The sequence below is a fragment of the Canis lupus genome, chromosome 10 (assembly GCF_048164855.1).
Source record: "Canis lupus baileyi chromosome 10, mCanLup2.hap1, whole genome shotgun sequence".
Lineage (NCBI taxonomy): Eukaryota > Metazoa > Chordata > Mammalia > Carnivora > Canidae > Canis > Canis lupus.
Window position 1 is genome coordinate 71054882 of NC_132847.1, and position 21620 is coordinate 71076501.

At 42.0% G+C, this 21620-nt stretch overlaps 1 long non-coding RNA gene across 2 annotated transcripts; it reads left to right on the forward strand.

Moving 5' to 3' along the window:
- Positions 1 to 10076: 10076 nt before the first annotated feature.
- LOC140641009 (uncharacterized) lies at positions 10077 to 20695 on the forward strand. 2 transcript variants are annotated; one of them, XR_012037580.1, is made up of 4 exons: positions 10077 to 10172; positions 10459 to 10548; positions 11036 to 11419; positions 20071 to 20695. It is a non-coding gene; the product is annotated as an uncharacterized lncRNA (long non-coding RNA). The 2 variants fall into 2 exon arrangements; XR_012037579.1 differs by lacking the exon at positions 10459 to 10548 and adding an exon at positions 10358 to 10402 and having other exon boundaries at positions 10079 to 10172.
- The last annotated feature ends 925 nt before the right edge of the window (positions 20696 to 21620 follow it).

Here is a 21620-nt window from a genome sequence, read left to right on the forward strand (position 1 = left end):
GCTCTCCTGCTTGCCTCAATGAACCATTTGGTGAATCCAGTGAGGGACTTTATTTATTGAATACCTACTGAATCGTTGACTTATCTGGGTGTAAGGTAAGTGAGAAGATATTGTTATTAATAATATTTATGTAAATGTAAGGAATTTTTGTTGCTGTAGTTATAATATTTGAGAAAATTTAAGTTTGGTCCACAAACGTATTATAATTATGAAAGATATACCATTAACTCTGGCATAAGAGTTTCTGCCTAGGGTTTCAGAATATTCTGAAATGTCTTTAATTGTCCAATTTGGATCACGAACCTTCTGAAACTTAAATTGCCTTAACTTAGGTTGCCAACATTCCTCCCTTGGATTATGGCAGGTGCTTTTTATCTTGTGCCTCTGACCTATCTCAACTCTTCCAGCCTGCTCTGTGTTATAGCAGGCAAGTGTAAAGGCATTTCACCTCTGCTGAAAAGCTTCATGGCTTTCTGCTCTTCCAAAAAGTCCATGTTTTCAGATTGTCCTTCCACATTCTTTAAAAGCTGGTCTCTGTCAGTCTGTCCAGCTCATCTCTTGACCCATCTCCCAGCCCCAACAATGCCACCCATTCCCACACATAAACCCACAATCTCTCTTACAGTCTCTCTGAGATGCATGAACTCATGAAGAGGTCCTTTGAACCTTGGCATACTTCTGTCTAGAACATCTTTGTTCCTACAACTTCTCAACTTCTATGTTCAACTGAAATGTGTCTTCTAGATTTCTGCTCGAAAGTCACATCACTGCCTCTGGGGAGCCTTGCATCTTTTTCTTCTTCCTTCATAGCCCACATTGCAACTGGAGTCTGATAATTGTATTTGCTATTATGCATTGTCTGTTTCATTTTCAGACTGACATCAAACTTTGGGCTCTTTGAGGACTGGGACAGAGTCTCATTTATTTCTCGTTCTCTCACTCCTTTCTTTCCTTAGGTAGTGCATGGAGTCCTACTTTGGGCCAGGCACTGTATTTTCAAGATTCCCACATCTTTAGGCAAGCAAGCAATAAATATGAATGATGGCATAAAGCAACCAATGAATCAGAAGTTCAGTTCTAACAGGCCCTGCCCTCCCTAACCATCTAAGACCACTTAGAGGCTCAGGAATATCTACACCTTTTCTATCCGTTGCTTTGTGCCATATTGTTATTGTTTTTCTGATATAGAGGCATCTTAGATGGAAACAAACTGCCACATTTTTCTATGAAATATTATCCAACTGGTGAATCACCCATACCCTTCATCTAGCTTATTATGTGGCTTTTTTTGTCTTCTTGTTAGCTTGATCTCTTGGGAAGTGGAAAAAGCATGAGCTAGAGTTGGGGGGGCTGTGGTGCTCCTATTTACAAGATGTGTCCTTTGGGCAAATCATTTACCCTCTTTGAAAGTCATTGTCCTTATCTATAAAGAATGATAGCATGTAGCCTTGTGAGGAATAATTTGGAAGGTGCATAATAAATACCTGACACAGTCTATGGTAAAGAATGGATTCTCTAAGCACGAGGCTGCCAGTGTCTATCACCCGACACCTATCCTATCAGTGTAAGCCTATAAAAATTGTGGAGGGTGACTGTAAATCACAAAAATGGGTAATATCCACTGAGAAGGTAGAGAGTTGGAACCATTGGGTAAAGAAGAGTTTCATATTACTCTTAGAATTGTTGGGCAAATTAATAAGGCTTATTGTTTTCATATATAGAATTGATATATTTCACTTTCTGTTGTGATTACTAACTGAAAGAATGAATGTAAAGTCCTTTACCAAGGCACTATCACATAGGGAAGCCTCAGTAAATTTTAGTGATGATGTTATTGTATTATCCATCTTCCTCCCATCAATTTGGACAGCTAAGCTGCACTTTAATTCTGAGATTCTTTAACTCTGACAGCTGGTCTAGACTGGCATAGATCCTGGGGGCAGTTGACAGCGTCCAGACGTCCTTATGGGCATGACCTGTAAATTAGGTACTTTGACAGAAGGTTGTGAGACAAGAACCAGATCACGCATCACTTTTTTTCTCAGGCCAACTGCAGTGTTTTCTGTCACTTCTGAACCTTCCTGGGATGGACTTTTTGTGCTGGGTTCTGGGATTGTATTGCTTTCCCTCTTGTGGGCCTCAATGTAAAAGCTCAGTCGCTGTCAACAACAAAAATAGTGGTGCCAGGCATTTTTGAGCCTTTCCATGTATTCCAATTACACATTATTTCCAGTTATAAAAAGGAGTGTAGGTGTTGGGTCCTGTTGCTTCACCATGGTGAGAAGGTCCTTTTACCAGAACACATTTCTCAACATGGCACAGTGGCCAGTGATCTGTGGTATGACCTTGCGTAAGTCATATAACTTTGTGTGATCTTGATGTTCCCCACTGTGGGTAAAGATGGACACCATATGTGAGGCAGCAGCTCAAGGTCATGATGAGTGTTCAGGCTCGGGTGGGAGAGAATCAGGCCTAGATTGCAGTGCCACAGAGAACAGTGTGTGACACTGGGCACGTTATATGATCTTCCTGAGTCTCAGTTTTCCCTCCTATGAAGTAGACATGAGAAGTGGTCCAGTTGTATAGGGCCAATGTGAGAATTAAATGAGATCATGTATGCACAATGCTTTAGCTAACTACCTGGGACATACTAAAGGAGCAACCCACTTTTGCTACGGTTATTCTTGGGAATGCTTACTGAGAATCGACCATGCTCAGTATTATCTAAGTTCATTATCACATTCCATCCTCACAACAACACTGCAAGGGAGATATTATTCTAATAAGATTCTAATAAGAAAATAAGACTTAAAGAGGTCAAGCAACTCATTCAAAGTCACACTCAAACTCATTCAAATTCCACTGGCAGAGCTGGAATTTAAACTGAAACCTCTTCGATGCCAAAGTTTATTGATGATACTACAAGATACTGGCCAGATGGCACTTTCCTGGACACCGAGGGTAATGATCAATCCAATTGAATGAATTCATTTCAGATCAACAAACATTTACAGAGCACCTAGTGTCTGCCAAGTGTTGTTAGAGAACAAAAAGGGAGATAGCTTAATCCTTAGCCACAGTTTGTTACTTATTCGAGGATGCAAGACAGGAATATTGATGGGAGTGGGTAAGTACTGCATAAGGCTCTGGACCCTAGGGATTCCTGGGATGACAATGTCTTAGTTAGTTCAGGCTGCTGTGACAAAAATACCATAGACTGAATGGCTTAAACAATAGGCTTATGTTTCTCGCAGCTCTGGAGCCTGGGAAGTCCGATGTCAAAGAGCCAGCAGATTCTGTATCTGGTGAGAGCCCACTTCCTGATTCATAGATGGCTGTCTACTCTCTGTGTTCTCACACGGTGTAAGGGGCAAGACAACTCTTTGGGGTCTCTGTTACAGGGGCACTAATCTTGTTCAGGGGAGTTCTACCCTTGTGAACTCATCATCCTCAAAGTCTCCACCTCATGATAGCATCACATTGGAGGTTAGGATCTCAACCTATGAATCCCTCAAAAGTGGACATAAACATTCGGTTCATAACAGACAGTAATTTCTGGATCATGTGGTCAAAATATCTTCCAAGAGTGGTTGAGGAGCTTGTTGGGGATTTTAGGAGAGTCAGGAATGCTGCTGTGTGTGGAAGGATGGTCACCCAATCCTTGGTGATATGAACTGTAAAAAAAAAAAAAAAAAGAAAAAAAAAAAAAACCTCCAGGAACCAGCTCAGGTTCCTCTTCTCTGGGAGGTCTTCCTTGACACTCAGGTCCATGCTTCCAACATCTGTCTCTTCCACATGCACTGATCTATCACTGGCACTTTACTTGACTGTTGCTTCACTAGCTGTGAGCTTCCTGAAAGCAGTTGCCAGAAAAGCAGTTTCTTCTTTGCCACACTCTCTCCATAGCAAGCTTCCTGGCACATAGCAGATGCTAAAGTCTTATTCCCACAGACTGTAGGGAGGAATGAACATCTGCTTGGCTGGCTGGATTGCCCTGATCTAGGCTGGTGATTTTTAGGAAGACGTTTGCCAGTCATCCTTCTGGCAGAGGGATGACAAGTGCTGGATCTTAGAAGAAAGAGTAAATTGAACAAGTCTTGAGCTTTCCCTATGCTCAATGAGTAGTGACCCTGCAACTATAGGTCTTGCGAGCATTGCCCCCACCTTGTCATGCTTCCTAGGTGATGCTTCCCTGTGTAGCCAGACAGCTCCTTGCTTCGGGAAGTTCTCTGCTTGTCTTCTCCCTGCAATATCTCTGGGCCTATCAGAGATACAGACTTCAGTGTGGTTCAGAACTAGGAGGTAAAAATATAAGCCAAGGTTAATGCCCATCTTCATTTTCAGAATATGCTGTTTGTTCTTGTTCACAGGCTATTTCTCCTTCTCCTCCTCCACTTTGAGAACTCCGACTGCCCTTTTGAGTTCAGAATAAATCTTCCTTTGGGAAGCCTTTGTGCTCTTGTATGTCCCCTCTTTGGGCCTCCCACATGATAGCCCTACTCATGTTGTAGATTAATTGTTCAATTATCTTTCTTTCTACAATGTCTGCCACCTTTAGCTTTAATTAGTTTACCAAATGAGTTTATCACCTGTAAGACTCTGGAGACATGAGAAAAACCTTTCACAGGACTCACAGTTCTTGATGGAGAACAATAGGAAGTAGAAGGAAAGTGTGCCCAGTGGGGGTCTCTGAGCCTGATAGCACTGAGCAGCTTTATGAATAAGACCCAGAAGGAGAGTCTAGAGGGAAGGAACGCAACAGTGGAAAACTTTACTCACTTAAAAACTTGTCCATGAGCCAGTCCTGAAATCAAATATGATCTCATCAAAGCTTTTCCTCCTTGATCATAGCCCTATATTCTTGTGTGTGCATGTGTGCGTGCCTGTCTTTGCTTTTCAGACTACAAAGTGCTGTCATACAGTGTTTCAACAACATTGTATATTAAGCACAAGAGTCCCTCTCATTTATAAATGGTGAGTCCAGGGTGTGAGGAGAGACTTGTTGAGTCCTACAACATCAACACACGCTCTAAGCCTTCTGACTTCCATGGCAGCTGCTCTAGTCCCTATTTCATGCCCCCATTCTGAAAGGTCTTCAGATACTAAAGAGATAAATACATGACTTCACCTCTTTCCTCAAAGAATTCAACGTGGCTTACTGTCTTGAATTTTACCATGAAGGTTTGCAATGGTATTCCACAGTAAGACCATATGGTATTCCCTACCATGGAAGCAGACGGCAAAACCCACCCTAAGAGACTGTAATGAAAAGACTAAGGGAAGAGAAAACACAAATATGCAAACCTCATGTATCCCCAAAATTGGTATATTTGAGCCTCACTGGGGGTTCTGGCTTTCCCAGCAACCAAAGACAAAAGAGAGACAGGTTCAACTATTTATTCTTAGGAAGATAATGGTTCCTGAACCAAAGAAATCATTTACAAGCATTTAGATGTCAAAGCAGTCTTTTCAAGGGGTTTTAGCATTTTTTTTCAACAAATAGTTATTAACTAGTCACTATGTACCAGGCACCATGCTAACATATGGGTACAGAGGGGGGCAAATCATTGTCCTTGTGCCTGTGAAGCTCAGTCCAGTGGGAGAGAGACATTCAAAACCATGCTCTTTATGTACAATAAGGGCAGTAACAGAACAGGATAAGGTGATGGGAGAGAGTATGAGGTGATCTGGTGTATTTTGAGAGTTCTGGAAGGTTTCTTAATAAAGTGTTGTTTCAGCTGAGAAGGGAAGGGTGACTAGGTTTTTACAATATGGAGCATGTAGAAGAATGGGTTCATTCTATTCAGCAAGAACAGCAGGCTCTGAGGCAGGGCAGATGGAGCCTGATGGCATCCCAGAAGATAAAGAAGGGCAGTGTGGCATCACAAGCCTCGGAGGGCAAGGGGAGAAGATCCTGAGGTCAACCCTGAGAGTGGGAGGGATGAGACCCCCGGGGTCCTGTTGACCTTGGTAGGGCTTGGTCTTTATCCTGGAGGAGCCATTGAAACTACAGAAAGATTTTTAAAGCAGAAAGTGACTGATCAGATTTGCATTTAGGACAATCCCTCTGTGGCAAGAGAAGCGGGTGGGGCAGGAGTAAAATTATGGAGACTAGGAGGTTGTGGAGACATCCCTGGCCAGAAATGAGGGTGGTCTGGTAATACAATGAGAAATGGTTAGACTCAAAACACATTCAGGAGATAGGAGCTTGACACAACTGGATGCAGCCATCTTACATCAGGCGAAGGTGTTTACTGCCCGGAGAGAAATCAAGGACAGTGTCCCTCAATCTCCAAGTCCTAGAAGTCAGGATCTATGAAAGATGGGGGAAAAAGTCCAACCTTCATTTAAATGATTAATAATATCCTTCCTGCCTCAACTTGCTGGCCAATGGGAGACATTTAGAGAGAATATCCACACTCAAAACCCAAATGTGCTTACCACACAGCCATTGCTGCTCACATCTGGGAGTTTTCAGCAAGTAATTGAAAATAAGCTATTTTGGGTTCTTTCATAGTTCTTTCTCTTATAAGTGGGGGTTCAGTCCCACAGATGCAGTGGCGAGAAGCAGGCTTGACAGCTTCTGGCACAGCGAAGCATAAACACTGCCCGCAGAATTTTTCCCTGAGTAAATGTGTCTCCCTCTGAGGGCAGATGCTGACACTCCTGAGTGACTCACTTTTGAGGGGCTCAGTCCCATAGTGGGTTCGAAGAAAGGAAGAAGCCTGGCTCCGGGCCCAAAGCTGGTGACATCATGGCTTCTTGCCTGCCTTTTAGTAGTTGCCCCAGTGGGCACATCTGTGCCCGGATTTGTTGGCTTGTGTCAAAAGACAATGAGGTTTTGTAGCCTGTATCGGAAACGATGACTTCATGGTTCTTTTGAGGCAGAATAAGCAAGGATGGAGGAGGTGGGGGACTAATGGCATTAAAGGGGGGCACATTACAACATTTGAGTTTTGCCTTGGATAGGATCTGGAAAGCTTCCTATCTGGGAGAAACTGTAAAGTCCACAGCATTAACTGCGTTGGCAATAAGGACTCAAATTTCCTCCCATTTAGCTAATTTTATAAGAAATTATGAGTCTCCAAGTCATTGAGGTGACGTGTGTAGACCGATTCTCCTTCTCTATGCTGAAAGCATGATGTAGAACAGTGGCTTTTAACATTTTTTGACAGTGACCCATAGCAAGAAGTCCATGTTATTCTGTAACCCTGAGCATACATGTGTCCTGGAAACAAGTCTCATGAAAAATACCACTACAATGTGGAATACACAAGGACAGTTTATATTATAGTTCAGTTGTTAAGTCACTTGGTTTGTAAAAATCTGTGTGTGGCCCAATACATCGGTCTCATGGCACCCTAACCAGATTGTGACTTGCAGCGGGAACATACACATGTAGACAAAAGACCCCCCCATGATGGGGTATTGGAGGTCCAGGTTCAAGGCCTAGCTCCCCACATCAGTGCTGTGAGGGTTTTCTGAGCCTTGGTGTATTGGTCAGTGTGGTCCACATTTTGCTTCAGTAATAAGCCGCTCCAACATGTCAGTGGCTTAAACCAACAAGATGACTTACTCTTATCGACACCTGGGGCTCTACTCAGTGTAGTGACCCAGAGACCCAGGTTCCTAGGACCTCCATGTCACTCCACTTCCCCATATGCTGTGAAAGAAATGTGACTTTCAACCATGACCATTTCTTGCTGTATGAACCTGGGACAGTCATAGCAGCAGGGCTGATGGAACGAGTGTGTGACTTGTGTAGTCCACACAGGGCTTGGGGCACAGACTGCTTAGCTCACTGCTCTATTGTCACTGTGTTTAAGTTCTTAATAATTTTTGAAGAAGCCCTACATTTTCATTTTTCAGTAGGCCCCACAAATTATTAGCTGATCGGTATACATTGGTCTGAATCCTCATTTCCCCATCTGTGAAATGGGTTAACAGTACAAAACTCATAGGACTCTTTTATTTATTTTTTTTTTTTAACTCATAGGACTCTTAAAAGGACTTAAAGAAGGAAGGCAAAGAGGTCATGTACGTCATGCATAACTGTTGCTTTCAACTTGCTGACCTCATCTTTAGTCATAACACTACGGAAAACCTCTACCTCACCTTAAAAACTGGTACTTCCTTATACTTCTCTCCTCCTCCCTTCAGTTCATCTGAGTTTTGTTCATTATTCAACACTCAACTCTGATGGCTCCTTGGGGCTCTGGTCCATGACTTCCCAAGCACCTCTCAGCATCCCTACACCATTAATTATGGATCCTTCTTTCCATCCCCCTTCCCAGCATGGGACCCCCTCACTTCCTGCCCAGAACATTTAGCAGCCTCTTAGTTGGTTGTTTCATCTCCAGTTGGTCCTTCTATGTCACTCTCCACCATGCCAGGTCATTTGCCCATTATTATTAAGTGCCTTTTCTATCATGCCATTTCCATATTCAGAAAACTTCAGTGGCTCCTGTCACCTTAGGATGACAGGTCTTCATCTTGCCTTCAGGATCTGTCTCTGAGGCCTCCTTCTAGCCTGCTCCCCTCATGAATGCTATCTCTCTGTTCCACACACTGTCTCTGGAATAGAGCTTATTCTCCTATCTTTGGTTCTTTGAACATTCTCTTTCTTCTACCAAAGTGACCTGCCCCCAATTCTTTCACTGGGAAGAATTAAACACATATTTCACTGCTCAGCTGAAATCTAGCCTCCTCAACTTCTTATGGGCTCCAGATAAAAAGATGTTGTCCTTACTCTGAATTCCTACTACGTTTCTTGGAATTTGACATATATCCTGATGTGTTGGGCAGCTCAGTTAATTGTTTTGGTTGCCATCTCAGCTGAGTCTGACTTCCAGAGAATAGGGATAATACCAAGATATGCCAAGTGTGTCAGCCACATTTTATGAGAGGCCCCTGGAGTGAAGGGCTCCTGCAGAGTTTGCCTGTGGCTTTTCCTGATCTCCTTAGCTGATCTGAATTATCCTTCCTCCTCTGGGCCCTCTTGGCACTTTGCATAATCCTCTGCCACTACACTTACTACTTTCCATTTAAGCTACTTCTTTTCTTAATTTTAATTTAATTTAATTAATTTTTTGAGAGAGAGGGAAAGAGAGGAACGGTGGGGAGGGGCAGAGAAGGAGAGAGAGAATCTTAAGCAGACCTCATGCCTAGCACAGAGCCCAATGAGGGGTTTGATCTCAGGACTCTGAGATCATGACCTGAGCTGAAATCAAGAGTTAAACACTTAACTGAATGAGCCACCCAGGCACTCCTCCATTTGAGTTATTTCTTGACATAACTAACTCCCCCACAAGGCATGTCTTATTTATTATTGCAGCTCTGATACCTCTTACCTGGCCTGGTGTCCATTCAACACTCAATGAATGAATGGATGGATAGAATGAAAGATAGAAAACCAAGCAGAAACAAAAGTTGCTGGCTACTATGGATGTGTGTGGTGGGGAGGAACCTACATGTATCTCTAAGTATAAGATCGGTTCGGCTAAGATATCAATTGATTCCAAAATGTTCTTGACTCCCAACAACAAATATTTATTTATCATTCCAACTCATGTCCATTGTGGGATGACTGCAATTCTACTCTATTCTTTCTTCATTTTGGGACCAAGGCTGATGGAGAAGCCCACTCTGAGATACGACGTTTCATGGCAGAGGAAAGGAAAGAGGCTAGAGGCATGCAATGGCTCTCAAAGTATCTGAGGAGAAATGGCTTGTACCATTAAAACTCACATCTTGCTCACCAAAGCAAGTGTCATGGACATAGGAAAGATAATGCTCTCAGAGGGATGAGCCCAGTAGAGAGGGGCAGTGAGTATTTTGACAAAAACATAATTTGCTGCAGTGGAAATAATATTCAATGTGGAGGGAATTCCATTGGCATAATGTTTATGGGCTCTGAACCCACACTCATTCTTATTGGGGGAGAGGGTATAGGTGCTCATCCACTTGGTGAATTTGGATCTAGGAACTGAGTGTGCAGAGCTTTGCATGTGCCTCATTCTTTCTCACTGGGCATGAGCTGTCTATAGGGATTATTTCTATCTTTTTCTTTCAGGGATGGAAGGGGAGACTCACAGGTGCAGAGCTGTGCATACCTTGGTAATCTTGGGGTCTCATCTATTCGTTGATAGAAGCCACATTCTCCAACTGCAGAGGTACAAGTAACAAAAGGGATGCTTTGGCTTCCCTTAGCCTTAATTTTTTTGTCTTATTTCTCAGTTGGTTTCAAACTCAGATGAAGAAGAATGCATTTTTGAGGCTGCTCTCATACCCCAGCACCAGTACCAGAGTTTGCAGAGATACTGGGTTCTGATAATGATGTGTTTGTTCTGTCTGGCAGGAGGAGAGGCTTCAATGTATTGTTTCACTTAAAGAACTTCTCCAGGTACAGAAGACTGATATTCTCAGACACAGTATCTAACATTCTCCTTCCTGTTCCAGGGTCATCTTTTGCAGAAGGCACTATATTCATCCTGGGCCAGCCTAGTTCCTTTACAATCAGAAATCAGAACACAGTAAAGAATGGACTTGGTGAGGGAGGGAGAGGGGGGCGGGGAGAGACTGGGAAAACCCTGAAACCTGAGTACTCACATTTATCTTGGCAGTGCATATGGCACCCAGAGGGTCCCTGTGAAGGGATGTACTCAAAAGCAGAACATGTCTATCTTTATGGAATAAGATGTTTTGCAGAGGCTGGACCTGGGATTCCTATGCTTCCAACATAAGGATACCCCCTCTCAACCCATCATTTATTTGCATAATTTGTTATACATGGATGAGGCTTCAGTTTTTAATCAGAATAAAGAGGGAAACATTCTGATATGGGCAGGGGAGGGGCAAGAAAGAAGGGGCAAAGATGAAAGAGGAGATGTCCCGAATCAGGAGATGTCATGGGAGTGATATCTAAAGCTGGAGGAATCATGTTTGTGAAAAACTGTAAGATTCTGGGAAGAAGCAGTGCAACTTTGGGAATAGGGACCAAATCTGGCAATTTTCTCCCAAGGATCTCTCTCCTTAGTTCCAGAGCTCAGCGAGAGTGTTGGCAAGGCTCATGAGGGAAAACAGCAGTAAGAAGAGAACCAGAGAGAAGCAGGGCTCTCAGCAAGTGCACCTGCTGCATCCGTGGCACTCATAAACGTTCCTCCAAAAACTGCTCATAGAAGATTTCAAAGAGAGACTGGGTGAACATCATCCTGAGAATGTTTCCAGTAACGAGAGAAAACAACAACAACAAAAAACAAATAAAGGCTATGTTATGGGGAACTAATGGTGGTGCTGGGGACTAGTTAGGAATTGTTACATTTGCCCCTGGATGGACTTGTGACCTCAAGTGTTCTCAGGATGCTGGCTCTGGGACATTGGGTCTCACCTACTCATCCGATGGTGCAGTTATGCCCTTAAGGTGAGTGTTTTGCTTGTGATACTCCCGAATGCAATAGTTTCCTCTTGCTGATGTAACACATTAGCACAAATTTGGCTTAAAAAGTGATCCTTTCATGGTTTGGGGGGGTCAGAAGTCCAAAATCAGTCTCATGGGGCTACAAAGTGTCAGCGAGCTATGTTTCTTCTGAAGGCTCTGGAGAAAAGTCCCTTTCCCTGTATTTTCTAGATCCTGGCAATCACCCACGTTCCTTGGCACGTGGCTTTCATTGATTGTCACAGCCAGTGAGTTAGTACCTTTCATTCTCTTTCCCCTGGCTCTCACACTCCTGCTCCACATCACAAGGACCCATGTGTAGATATCTCCATCTCCGTATCCTTAGCTTAGAAGCACAAACTTCTTTTCGCTGTGTGTTTAGCCCACTCTATCCTCCAAATAGTTTTCTTTGGCTTGGTTCAACCTTATCAGGAGGAGACAGATTCGACCTTTATTAAGCACTTGTTGAACTCCTTTTCTCCATCAGTAACACTTCATACTTTATTTCGATGAAGCCCCACTGTGACTCTGCACGGGAGGCATTTATGATGTCTGTTCTATAAATGACGGAGCTCAGGGCTGCACACGTGAATGACTCACTCCTTTTGTGAGAGATGGAAATAGGGTTTGAGTGCAAGTCGGTCTGGCTTAACAACTCACTCTTCCATACAACTCCAATGTTTCATCTCCAGAGCTGTTCTTTTTTTCATGTTTGAAATGACTGAAGGAGCAATGCCAGGACATTTCATGGCTGTACTCCCCTGGTGGCTCCCGAGGAGCACTTGAAGGGCCTTTCAGTACTTCTTGATAGACAGCCCCTTTCTCTGCCCCTGGAGTAGAGGAGACTCCTGATTCCTTCTGTCTTTCTTTTGGGACTCTGCCCAGGATACCCTGGCTTCATGGAAGAAACACACCCAAATGCCCTGGATGAGTCACAGACTCTGCCCAGAGCTAAAATGTGACGAGGAGGGAAGGCTTTTTCTGCCCCAGCCTGCGAGATGGTTTCCATTACAGTGTTTCTGCCTAGAGCAGCAATTCTGTCCTTTGATCCTCCTCCCCATGACTACAGAGCCTTCGGGCCAGGGGCTGGGGAGGCTTGCTTCAGCATTACCACTGACTGGTCCTTGGACGGGGTAAGCCACTCCCATCTTTGAGTCTTGGGTCCTACTTGGACTAAGTCTTGGGCCTTTTCTTCTCTTACAATTTAGAGTATTACTGCTTGGCCAAGGGATATCATTCTTAACGGAATAGGCAATATCAGAAAGACTCTGGATACCATACATTCACAGATAACTTTGCTATGTGCTGCACTCTTTTTCAACGGGCAAGACAGCGGAGTGGCTAATAGCCTGCACTCTGCAATAGAAATTCAGCTCTGCCCATACTGGCTGATTTTGAGGGGGCAAACCTCACTTTCCCCATCTATAAAGTGGGGATAATGATCATCATAATATCCTCTTCCTAGTGCTGTGAAGATTGCAAGCAGTTAAAACAGTGCTGGCAACTGCTCAGTCCTCATACTTCCCTCTCCATTCTTCTTGAAGCTCCAGTAGAGAAGGGAGCTTTGGCTCTAGAAGCAGAACCACTTGGGTTTCCTACTGGACTCTGCTACCCAACAGCTGAATGACCTTAGGCAACTCAATCCAACCCTTTGATCCTTGGGATTTTTCACCTGTAAGATGAGGATAACATGAATAGCAACTTCTTACTGGGGAGATGAGGATTAATAAATAGGCTAATACATAGAAAGTTCCTAGCAGAGTGCCTGGCATATGGAAAGTGTTTATTCCCTTTGGATGCTGTGTTCTTGTTGTATGATGGACTCCTTTAGCATTTCTAGGATGGTCTGAATTTAATTCCATTTTCTAAGGTGTCAGGAAACATCCTTAATAGTTTGGACAAAGTTAAGCTTTTATATTGAGCTCATACACTTGTAAATATGTGTACTAAACTATGTGCTGATGCAGAACAAGTGGCATGGATTTTTCTAGCACCCTCCACCCCCTAACTCACAGCCTCAATGTCTGCAAATAATTAATGCAAAGAGAAGGTTTACAGTTGGCCACCCAAATGCATCTTAAACATTTAATTTAAAAAACTAAAAGGATGAACCCAGCAAGCTGTTATAATCTTCAAAGGATCTATTAAGGACTGAGACATATGGTGTTACAAGATATATTCAAGATTTCTGGCATTTGGCCTACTAGAAAATAATGGAGTGGCTGCTCCTGTGAGCATATCAGGAAAAGGCCACAGAGGTACTCCGTATGCCCCAGTTTCTGACCTGGACTGACCTTAAGAGTAGAATCAGATAGTGGTAGACTTTGCTCAACTCTTGACTCTTCCAGATGCAACAAAAATTCAGAAGGTTTAGGGCAGTGAGAGCTGCCAAGAACAGAGGATAGATCAGATTTGCTTTGTATTTAGGTCCTTTCTACCGGGAACAGAGGCAATGATAACTTATGGCAACTAACAGTGAACAGTTGTAATTTACTGGATGGCTTTATATGACATTTAATTGTCATCGTATAAAGAACCTTAAAGGAGGTACTATTATTACTCCCATTTTGCAGGTGAGGAAACTGACACTCAGAAAGTTTATATAATTTGCTCAAAGAGCTCATAAATGCAAACCCAGAAAGTGAACACAGGTCTATTGGATGGTGGACTTCTTCTGTGAAACTGTTGAACATAACACCTAGTATGAGTGCTTCAGCCACCGATCTGCTTAAAGGCCTAACAGTGGATCAAATGCTTTCCCGGGCATCTAAGATTTGGTAGTCTAACACTCTCTTTTTCTGAATTGAAGACGTTTTGCCTCTACATGGCTCCTTCCTTTCTGCTGCTCTACATTGCTGGTCTATCAATTTTATGACCATTGTCTCCCCTTGAAAGCAGGGCAATCATCAGATCCACTCAGAAGTTACTTGTCTGCTTACTAAAGTCAATTTCCTCTTATACCAAATTTGTACAAAACTCTTAAGTACACACAGGACCCAAGACATGTTTTTAAATTTGATATCAATATTTACTGAGTTTTTATTTTCCTGATTTTGATGAAAGGAAGAATAAGAATGCTTCTATTGATCTTATACATTGAGTATTGCTACCAGCGTGATCTCAGGCCCAAAGTTGGGGGATGTGGTTTTTGCCCTTGGTCTTCCTGGTTTGTGATGTTCTCTAAGATGTGGCACCTTTCCCTATACCACCACCACCCTCCATCCATCCATCACAGTCCAAATTACCGCTGTGCTTTACCTAAAATATTGAATGACCTCATTGTTCCCCCTGCCTAGAACCTTACCCTCTCTAATTTACTTCATATTAAAAGATTTTTGTATTGTAAAGTAAGCATCAAATAGTCTAATGAATAACTGTGTCACTTAATGTTAGCAACTTTTAAAATGACATATATGCTGCCACAAAAGGAATATATAGTATTATTTTACATGCATTGAAACTTGACAACTATATGTATCCTTTTGTAAGTTGCCTTTTTCTCAATACAACACTGTGATCTGAGAATTAGCCATGTTGTTACATGCAGGTAAAAGTCATTCACTTTGAACTGAGCTAGGAAGAGCTCTTGTGTGAATATCCCACAACTTAATATTATCTACTTTCCTATTGGCGGACATTTCGGTTGGTTTCAATTGTTCCTAATCACAAGCAACACTGCAAGGGGCATTCTGTACACAGAAGTTCATGTCGAATGAACCTAGATATGGAATTTCCAGGTCACATAATAGGCCCAGGTTTGTATTTGCCAGATAATATCAAACACATTGCTTTCCAACATTGTACCAATTTAACTTTTCAATAGCACTTTAGGGAGAATTTCCATTTTCCTACATCCTTACCCATAATTGATATTGTCTGATACGTGACAATCTGATGGGTCTGACAAAAGTGTTTTGTTTTCTATGTCTGCATTTGTTAGGAAACTATTCAAATTTATTTATTACATTTTAACTTACATTTGTTAATGAGAATAATTTTCTTTTTCTGTACTTATTGGCTGCTGAGAGTTTCTCTCTCATGACTTGCCTGTTCATGCCTTTACTATTTTGTCTTTAATTTTCAGTATTTATTTTATTGATTTGTGGAAATTTTGACCTTGTGTAGTCTGCATATTAATATTTTGTCAGTCAAAAACTAAAAAAAATTGGAAATAACTTCTCCAAGTCTATGGCACATTGTTTATTTTTTTGTGATGTCTTTATCATGTAAAAGAGTTTTAGGTTAATGCCATCAAATTGAACAAACTTTTTACTTTTTATGGCTTGAGCTTTTGTGTCTGGTTCAATAAATCCTTGATTCTGAGTATTTTTTTAATCATTACCTTATAAAAATTTTACTTCTTAAATTGTGATCTTCAATCTACCTGAAATTTATTTTGTTCTAGTGCTCTAATTTTGTTTTGTTTCCAGATGGAAAGCCCATTGTCCTTGTACCATTGAATATTGAATAGTCTTTCCCTCTATATTTATTTATAATGCCAAGTTTCCACAAGTCTGTTTCAAGGAACTTGATTCTATTACATTGATTTGTTTGTTCCCTCTTACATTAATAGCACATTGTCTTGAATGCTATAATGTTAGAATAAGGCTCACTATCTGGTTTTGGTACTCTTAATTATTTTCTTCAAAAATTTTTTATTTCTCGATTCTTCCATATGAGGAGTATAAGCTCTGACCTGAGATTTTCACTGATGTTGGAACAACTATATAGACTACTTCGATGGGAGAACAGAGACTTTAATACTGAATCTTCTCTTCTATAAATATTTATCTATGCTTCCTTTTATATCCTTTAAAAATTCCTTACAATTTCCTCCTAAAGGTTTATTTACATTTTTGTTAGAATTATTTATAAGAGTCCTAAAATTTCTCTGGCTATCATGAAAGTATCTGTAATTCCCACTACATTTTTTTAGTTGGTAGAACTGTTTTCTGGGAACACTAATGGGTTTGTGAACGGGTCTTACAGCTTGCAGAATTCTCTCTTTTCTCATATTTTATCTGTAATTTTCTTGAATTTTCTAATCATGTTGTCTGCAAGTTAAGGCCATTTTATCTCTGGTTATTTTTTTTTTTTTAATCACATGTTTATTTTTCTTATTGCATTGGCCAGGGCTCTTGGACAATGTTGAATAGTAGGGGTGACACAAGGCCTCCTTGGCTCCCTCCAGATCTTAAAGGGAATGTTTTTAGTGTTCCATCATAGAGAGGCCATGCAGCATAGTGGTTAAAAATGCAACTCTGAGATCAAGTGGATTTGAAATTAGGCTCTATCAGTTAAAAGTTGTGTGACTTGGGATATACACATATATATATATCCTTTCTCTGTGTATCTAGATAGATAATATTCAAACAATGCTTATTACAGATTAAAGGCTGTATAACTACTAGATAATAATGAAAATAACATTTATTGCATATTTTTTGATGAAGCCTTTATATACTTGAGAGTACTTCTTTATATTTCTGGGGCTGCCCTCCAAAACTGTGTTTTCTGACAACCGTTGGAGATTCCTGGTCCACAGACACTGTGGAGATATTTTGGTCTGGTTATTGGAGGGAGCACAAGGCCAGGTTCAGCTGGCTTCCTGGCTGCAGGGATGGATCCGCACACTCCAGCCGATTTTGTCAGGCAACGGTCGCATCACCGGTTAATTTCAGTCTCTTCCTAGTAACAGGGGACCCTGGTCTGCCTTTTGCTTCGGAGCACAGAGCCTGACTAAAGTCTTGAGTGTTTCCTCTTGTGGAGCTTTATTCTTGGTTCTTCCCATAGGAGTAGAAACCCTGAGTGCCGCTGCTGGTTTGGGATGGAGGGCCCAGAAGGCTGTAGCTTCCACCCATTCCTTACTCTGCTTTTATTCTGTTTCTCAACAGAGATGTTTACGGTGGGTTTGAGGCCAGCTCTGAGTTTCATTTCCTACCTGTCAGGACTCATGGAAGTCCCTACACTCCAGCTCTGCCTGTCACCCCACTGGTGATAACATTTCACTGGGTCCCCAATGAACTTAGACTGAATGAAAGTGCATTGCCAAATATTTTAAGACCTTTATTCACCTGGCCTCTGCCCCCTATTTCTATGGAGTTGCTTCTAATTCCATAAATACACCTTAGTTGCTCTCACCAGCAGGCTTTAACTCAAGCTCTTTGTCCATCTGATGTACTTTCCCTCCTCTCTCCGGTTGGGATGGTTGGTACTTAATCCTTCTCATTTTTCTCATCTTCCCTAAGGTCCCTTCCTCCCCTGCTCCTCATTCCATCCATTTCCATTCCTCTTCCACTTCCCAGATAATAACACTCATCTCATTTTTCATCAATCTCTCTCCTCTACCAAAGCTTCTGGTGAGGAGGGCTTGTGTCTCAGTTATTTAGGCCTTAACTGCTGCATGGAGCCCTGTAGACAACCTAGCTAATATTAGAATGAACAAGTGAAAGGAGATACAATTCTCCACTTCATTTCATTCCTTCCTCACTGCCCAGAGGAAGCCCTGGCTTGCATGTGACATGGAGGAAAGAATCATTCTATCTGTACCACCACTAGCTGACCAGGGCTCAACCTTGAATTCCATGGAGGAAATCCGGAGCCTCTTGGTGGAGGGGGAGGGGCTGAGATTCCGGTGTGGAAGGTGGGGGCGGTGTGGGAGTCCAGAGGGATGAGTCAGAATGTCCAATGCTCTGTGACAAAGACACCCCCTCACTATTGCCTTATATTGCTGGAGAGCTGCACACAGACTTCCTAGGTCTGCTATGACTTGTGGCTCTGCGGTGGCGGTCACAGTGCACCCCCATCTCTTGATTCGTAAGTGAAAGCTGATCTGAGCTGGGGGGCCAGGGGAAGCAAAATCCCCTCCTAGTTCAGTGCATTTGGACACAAGCCCGTGACCTTGGCAGAAGCCAGTTGGTGCTGGGGAATCTGAGTTCTCTGTATTGATCACCAGAGCAGCTGTCGAGCCTGGCTTTCAAGATCATCTCTCACAGGGAGCTCTCAGCATGCCAAAATCTCCCTCACTCTCTCTCCTCCACCATTTTTATATGCAATTTAGTTAAAACCCTTGCCTTTCATGTGTAGGCCAAGATGGTGACTTCATAAACGTCAGGAAATGGGGAAGCAAGAAACTTCCTTGAAAGATTTAAAATAACTTATTTTTAGTAATAATAAATGGTAAATTGAAATATTTAAGATGAGGAGCCTGGTAGTTGGATAGGCTGGGATCAGTGATGTGTAGGGATTGTTGCCAATTGTTTCCCAGGACTTAAGTGGTTTTGTCCTTGCGTTTTCTCTAACTATTATTCTTTATTTGCTATCCTTCCTTTAGAATGGAGGTATGTGTCAGTTTTCAACTTTTCATTTTTATACTGTGGTAATGGGTTGGAATTGAGCTGTACATTTTCCTCTTCCCTGAAATATCCTTCATTCAGCTGTGCAATACGAGACCCTCTTCAGGCTAAAAGTACAGTGAGAGGAAGAGAGTCATGTTCGCTGAGCAATCTAGAATATCCTGTGGGTATCTTGAAGCCTATTTGTGAGAGACACAGAGGAGTGTTTTGGGAAGAGCATCAGCTTAGGTAGGAAAGTAACTTGCCATGATCTTTACCCTACTGCTTAGCGGCCATGTGGCCTCAGGAATGTCATTTAATAGATGTAAGCCCACCAACTGTCAAGGTGTCAGATTAGCTACCTGTAAATGGGAGAGTTGAGTTAAGTCAAGAGTAGTCAGTTCAATGGCTTGTAGAGAATAAGAAGGGAATTTAAGAAAGCAGACGAGTGGCAGGTACCACGGTGAATAAAGGATCACATGTAGCTTAAACATAACTCCGGCACAGGGCTACTGTGCAGAAAAATAGACCAGGCATTGTCAACACTTCTGATTATTTCAAGGGAAACTTCATATCTAGATTTTTATGTGAAATATCCTGATTTCACATCTAATTAACAACTCATTAAAAAAATAAAGCAAACTAGCAATGCCTTGTTTAGTCCAAGCAGACTTATCTGTGGCTGAACACAGCCTGTGTATAGTTAGCTTACAACCTTGGGGTGGGGGTGAGGGTAGATGATCTTTGACCCCAGATTCACTATCTGTCTTTAAAATCAGCTAACATGCCCGGACCCAGACCCAAATGGGATGTCTGAGGGCCCAATAATTGGCTACAGCATCAGCTCCCTGTTGGAGGCTGGGGAGAAGTCTTGCCCTGAGAGAGGGTTGGATTTCTCCTAAAGTTTGGAAGGCCAAAGGTAGTGTCTGCATGTGCAATATGGGGGTGGGGGGCTATTATACTGTGCTGGGGACCAGGCCCTCTTGATCCTAACCTTCACTCTGCCAAAAATGCTTGGCTGGGCTTGGTTACATTATCTCTCTTCTCTGACACTCATTTGTTGCCCTCTGTATAAAATTGTAACTTTAGTTGGATCAATATTTCTCAAACTTTGGTCACTGATATATCACAGTGTGGAAGCCTATCACTTGAGTGATCTCTGTCTCCTCTTATCCACCCCTCGTGGGGCTCCTCCCCTACTGAATAGGGCTGATTTGGGTGACTAACTGGACATTTCGGAAGTGAGTGACTTCTGGGGCCAGCTTCATAAAAGACACTGATGTTTACACCTTGATTTTTCAGGTCACTTGCTGTAGGGGTATGCAAGCAGACATACCCATGAGGACACTTGAACAGACCGTGGAGAGCCCCATATGTTGAGGAACAGCCAGCACTGTCTTCCCAGTCATGTGAGTCAACCGCCTGGGAAGCAGATCCTCCGGCCCCAGCTGAGCCTTCGGATGACTGTAGGTCTGCCTGATATCTTAACAACCTCACGAGAGACCCTGAACCAGAACAGTACCCACCCCCAAATTTCTTACCTACCAAAACTATGACAGGTAAAAACATTTATTATTGCCTAAGCCACGGAGCAATAGATTAACTAATACACAGTCATGTGTGCTATTCCTGCCTTCCATCACTTCTATTACATATTTTTTTTTCAGTTTTGTGGAATTACAACTAATACAATTATAAGAATGCAAAAGTGTACATAGTGGTGATTTGATAGACGTCTACATTGTGAAAGTGTGTATACTATCTAGCACATTAATACCATCAGCTCACATATTTATATCTTTGTGTGTGTGAGAACATTTAAGTTCTAGTCTCTTATCAAATTTTAATTACATAATATAATGTTTTCAACTAGGGTCACTACGTTTTATATTCAATCCTCAGATTTTATTTATCTTCTAGCTGGGAGTTTATAACCTACTAACTTCTCCCTCTTTCTCCCACCCCCTCAGCCCCTGGTAACCACTTTTCTACTCTCAGTTTCTTTGGGTTTAACTTTGTTTATTTGCTTTAGATTCCACGTGTAAGGGATATCATGCAGTATTTGTTTTTCCCTATCTGGCTTATTTAATTTAGCATAATGCCCTCAAGGTCCATTTATGTTGTGACAGATGCCTATTACATATTAATGCATTTCTTGAAATGGTTTATTCTTTTTATTTGCATACATTTATTTTAAAGGGTAAACTTTTTATGCTGTAAATGGACAATAAACATCTCTAGTCAAAAAAAAAAAAAAAACACAAAAACCTCAAAATCTAATTTTCTTTCAACCTAACTTCTATCTAGATAATGTTGCCTGTAGAAAACTCTAAGCCTTAGGCACTTTGTTTCTTTGTTGATAAAGGAGATGAACAAGAGCTTAAGGGATGTTAAAGGCAAGCTGACACCAAATTAAGCCTGTGTCTTTGAAACAAACCAAAGGACTGAAAGGAAACTCAACAGGGAATAACTTTCTCATAGTGAGATTTGATATTAAAATGCCCCTCTCTCCATGCCCCCAAACATCTTTTCAGCCTGCAAAGGAATGTTGTTGTTGTTGGCTTTTCCTTTCTTGTAGGAAAACTGGACAAGAAGATTTGTGCTTTTATCCAGTTCCAAAACATCCTAAGATAGCACATAATTTCTATTTGTATAAAGTGAGATCACTTATGATAAAGTCCTAGAAAACAGACTGCCCTAGTCTTAAACTGTTACTATCAATATAATACCTTTTGGTTATTAAAAGATGTACCATTTTGGGGCACCTGGGTGGCTCAGTAGGCTAAGCACCTGCTTTTGGCTCAGGTCATGATCTCTGGGTCCTGGGATCAAGCCTTGAATCAGACTTCCTG